Source organism: Bombina bombina, chromosome 12, assembly GCF_027579735.1.
Source record: "Bombina bombina isolate aBomBom1 chromosome 12, aBomBom1.pri, whole genome shotgun sequence".
Classification (NCBI taxonomy): Eukaryota; Metazoa; Chordata; class Amphibia; order Anura; family Bombinatoridae; genus Bombina; species Bombina bombina.
The window spans coordinates 29824917-29829916 of record NC_069510.1 but is presented as its reverse complement, the minus strand read 5'-3'; the positions used below and the strand labels follow the sequence as shown (position 1 = coordinate 29829916).

The following is a 5000-nucleotide window of genomic DNA, read 5'->3' as shown; positions in this document are numbered from 1 at the left end:
CGCTGAAAGTGATGGACAGATAGGCGGGTGTATAGTACAAAATACAACTAGAGTGTAAATTTTAAGTCTAGCCTAGGGAACATAAAAACACTTGAGCCAGCCTTGGTTAAACTTTATTTTAGTTTTAAAAATTGAGGTGCATAACTAACTGGTCTGTGGGATTGACGCTCAACGGCTGAAAAGCAGAACTAACCCATTTCTATGGGTGGAGGGTGATACAACTATAAATATATCCCAGTGTGCCAAATGTAATTCCCTGGGAACTCATAAGACGCTTGCTGGGACTGTACAATGCCCTCTTCCATAGTGAACCTTATGAAGTACATTTTTGGGGCTCTATATCACACAAAATTTTACAAAACAGTTCAACAGATGTCAGGTCCGGCTTTCAGCTATGAAGAGGCAGCTTAGGGTAGCTGGTGGTGTTGGCTGATATATTTCTCTCCCACCCTGTTCTTCAGTTAGCAATATGGGCTAAGGATAGCATGGTTGGGGTTTCTACTGAAGCTGGCTATGGATATTTTGTGTATAGGTATAAGGAGACAGCACACAGTAAGATTGCAGTCCACAGAGTAAGCTTACCATGCTTATAATACATAAAGAAAAAAATCCTCCAACTGCATGTATCTTTATTTCTCACAATAGTGCAGGGTCCAATAAAGCAACATTTCGGGCTTGCACTCTTGCTGTAGAGAATCATGTCCGCTCAACATTGCTAAATGCCGAGAGCATACGCTGTCAGCATTTATCATTGCACAAGCTTTTCACAAGAAATGCTTGTGCAATGCCGCCCCCTTCACATTTGCGGCCGCTAGCAGGGGGTGTCAATGATCCCAATAGTATCTGATCGGGATTATTGCAGTCCGCTACCTCAGAGGTGGTCGAACGAGTTAAGGAGACTTCTGCTTCTTAAATCCTGTTTCCGGTGAACCGGATGGCTCGCACAGAATAAGCAGCATCCACTGCTTAATAAATGTACCCCTCAATCTTAAGAATGGAACAAGCCTGGCATTCCGTTTATGCCTTCCATAAAGTTTAAGAAAATGTTTTCTGTTCCTGCTTCAATTTTGGAACTTTGAGAAACCATTGCAAAGGTTGATAGTGCAATATCTAATTTGGCTAAAAGAACTACAATCCCTCTAGAATGTAGCACTTTATTTAGAGATCCTATGGACAAGAAATTAGAGGCTGAAGACATTTATTTCAATGATATTCAGGATCACCTAAAAAATGTAAATTCTTTAATTTATGTGATTGTTGAAATAATCTGTATTAATGCAAAAAGGTTTTTCCTGTCCCTGAAGACTTAACTGAGATTATATCTAAAGAATGGAACAAACCTGGCATTTCTTTAACACCTTTCACAAACTTTAAGAAAATGATTCCTGCTTTAATTTTGGAACTGTGGGATACCATTCCAAAGGTAGATGGTGCAATATCTACTTTGGCTAAAAGAACTATAATCCCTCTAGAAGTTAGCACTTCATTCAGAGATACTATGGACAAGAAATGAGTGGCTTATGTTAGGAAATCTTTTCAGCAGTGGGAGTTATGTTTAAGCCAGCTGTGGGCATTGCTTGTTTAGCAGGTGCTGCCTCTCTTTGGTATGATTCCTTATCAAAATTGGTTTCTTAGGACATTTCTTTCTATGATATTCAGTGGCACCTAAATTTTCTTAGACTCTTTAATTTGCAATGCAGTTATTGAAATGATCCATATTAATGCAAAGAACATGGCTATGGCTGTTTTAACCATAATTAAAATCATAGCCGGCAGACATGGTTTCTAAAGGCAGACTTTTATCTCTCCCCTTTCAAGGAAAGGTTTTGTTCAGGTCTAGACACCATAACTTCAATAGTTATGGAAGGTAACGTTTTTCTTCCCCAGGACAAAAAGTCCAAAGGGAAGGGACCAATTGATTGTTTCCATTCCTTTCTCCTGCCAATAAACCAAAAGCCCTCTTCTTCGCAGTAGTATGACTCCTCAAAGTCCTCCGTCCAGCTTGTGATAAATTTAAGCAGAGCAAGAAGTCTGCCTCCACTTCTAAATCAGCATGAAGGTGCAGCCCCCAAACTAGATTCAGTTCTGGTAGTTTTTTCAATGTGTTTGCTAACTAGAACTCAAGGGCGTGACAGTTCTAGTATCAGATTTAGTACAAGGTCAGGGTTTTTATTCCAGGAGGCAAGGTTGCCAAATCAATGGTGCAATCCTCAGAACTCTTTAGGCCTGGCCTCTCCTCAATCTAGAACCCTACATCTGTTTTCAAGTAGACAACAACTCAGCAGTGACCTACGTCAAACATCAGGTCCAGAGACCCCCAAGCAGAACTGATAGATGCTCTGGCATTTCCTTGGTCATTTCATCTAGTTTACATATTTCCTCCAATTGTCTTCCTTCTGAAGGTTGTAGCTTGTCTCAAGCAGTAACACTTTTTCAACTATTCTGATTGCTCCAGCTTGCTCACACAGAACTTAGTATGCAGATCTGGTACATATGTCCATTGCTCCTCTGTGGCATCTTCATCTGCGCCAGAACCTCTTGTTGCAAGGATCCTTCTTTCATTAAAACCTCTGAGTGCTCAATTTAACGGTTTGCAGATTAAACACTTAATTTTGAGGTTTGACATTTTTTCAGATACTGTTGTAGACATTCTTATCCAAGCTCCCAAGCCTGTAACTAGATAAATGTATAAGATTTGGAAAGATTATCTTTCTTGGTGTGATGAAAGGGCTTTTCATTATATGAACGTTGCAGTGTATGTTACATTGTGGCCTGCCTTCCTTCGTTTCTACCCTAGAGGACTTCATAGCAAACATTATTTATGCTTACCTGATAAATTTCCGTATTTCATGGTTGTGAGAGTCCACAAAACCCTGGCCTGTTCTTGACTTTTGCTTCAAGTTCATCTTTTACATACTTGAATAAAGCAAATTACAGAGGTAACCTTTTTATACCAGTATGCTTAGCTGAGAAGACCTTTGCCAACTGTATCAAATAGAAACAGTCATCTAGACATGTGCACAGCGAAAAAATTACTTTCATTTTGTTTCGTTTTCATTAGTTAAATAAATAATTTTGTTTCGGCAAATTATTTATGTTAAGTTAAATCGTTTTTCGGATCCATTCGTTATTTTGGATCCTTCCTTTATTCATTTTCATTATTCTATTCTAAAGTATTAGAATAATGAGTATGAATAAAGAATGGATCTGAAATAACGAATGAATCCGAAAAACGATTTAACATATGGAATATGAGAGCTGTTCAAATCCTTTTGACTGATTTGAACAGCCAATGGGATTTAAGCAGCTCTCATCCTATTTAACTAGGTAGCTACTAATATTGTAACTTTAATTTAGGTCTATTTTAATTATGTTAAAGTTAGGGAGTGTTAGGTTTAGGGGTTAATAGTTTGTTAGGTAGTTGTGATGTGGGGGGACTACTGTTTAGAGGTTAATAATTTTATTTAGTGTTTGTGATGTGGGGTGTGGCGGTTTAGGAGTTAATAGTTTTATTTAGGGAGTTGCGATGTTCGGGGACCGTGGTTTAGGGGTTAATAGGTTTTGTTAGTGTTGGCGATGTGGGGGACAGTGGTTTAGTAGGTAATATCTTTTGTTTTAGTGTTGGCAATGTGGGGGGATGGCGGTATAGAGGTTAATAGGTTTAGTTAGTGTTGGCGATGTGGGGGGATGGCAGTTTAGGGATTAATAGGTTTAGTTAGTGTTTTATTTAGTGTTGGCGATGTGGGGGGACGGCAGTTTAGGAATTAATAGGTTTAGTTAGTGTTTTATTTAGTGTTGGCGATATGATGGCTACAGTTTAGAATAGATTAGTTAGAATTAATATGAAGAATGGATCTGAAAGAATTTTTGGGGGGGATTTTAGTTAGGGTGCCGATTCGTAAATTTGGATTCATCCGAATCTCCAAATCAGCCAAAATTCGCCAGAAAATGAAATTCGTCCCAAACTAATTGCATATGTCTACAGTCAACTCTGCCAACAAATATCTTGGGAATCAAAGCATTTTATTTATGGTTTACAAGTCTTCAAAATTATCCTTCTAGGATCAGTTGGTCAAGATTTTTCAGACAATAGGAAAACTTTGTGCTGTAGTTTAAATCTTTCACTGGGTGCAGAAGCATCTGTGTCAGCTTACAGCAGTTCACCTTCCAGCTCATATGAATATGGAAGGAGATTTCCTGGGTAGGTCCGGTATTTTGTCAACAGAATAGAAACATCACAGGGAGGTATTCATTATGATAGAAAAGATATGGGGACATCAATTGCAATTATCAAGTCCATGTCATGTTCTTCAGATGTCTTTCCATCACCCGGTCAACTTTCATACACTAAGGGGTCTATTTTTTAAGGTGCTAACGGACATGATCTGATATAGAGGATCATGTCCGCTGCACATCGATAAATGCCGACAGCATACACTGTCAGCATTTATCGTTGCACAAGCAGTTCGCCCCCTGCAGATTCGCAGCCAATCGGCCACTAGCAGGGGATTTCAATCAGCCCGATCGTATAGAATCGGGCAGATTGATGTCTGCGGCCTTAGAGCAGGCGGACCAATTATGGAGCAGCGGTCTGAAGGCTCGCGCAGAACAGGGGCATAAAGCTCCATTTGGAGCTTGATAATTCGGCCCCTCAGTCTTCATTACAGAATCAATTGAGAAGAAGGGAATTTCAATGTGATTGCCACATATTGGGCACTGTGACTTTTGTTTCCTAGTCTTTAACAACTTGCTGTTCACCCTTCTCTCAGCGCTGTCCTTATTACTTACCTGCACTAATGACCCCAGACACTACTTCCCTATTCCGAAGGCAAATCCTGGTGCACTAACAACTCAGAGTGCTGCTCCTACTGCACCACCCCCTAAAGCAAGTCTTGGTGCGCTAACTCCAGGTACTGCTCCTATCATGCTATTCACTGCAGGTCCAAGCGAGAGTTGGCTTCAAATGCGTTAAAGCCGAGGATTGTGTTGGCTACACTATC

The 5000-nt window shown here is 39.9% G+C and overlaps 1 protein-coding gene across 1 annotated transcript in view; it reads left to right on the top strand.

The window, feature by feature from the left end:
• GPSM1 (G protein signaling modulator 1) overlaps positions 1-5000 on the top strand; it is a 594912-nt gene that overhangs the window by 166624 nt on the left and 423288 nt on the right. The gene's annotated exons all lie outside the window — the stretch shown is intronic.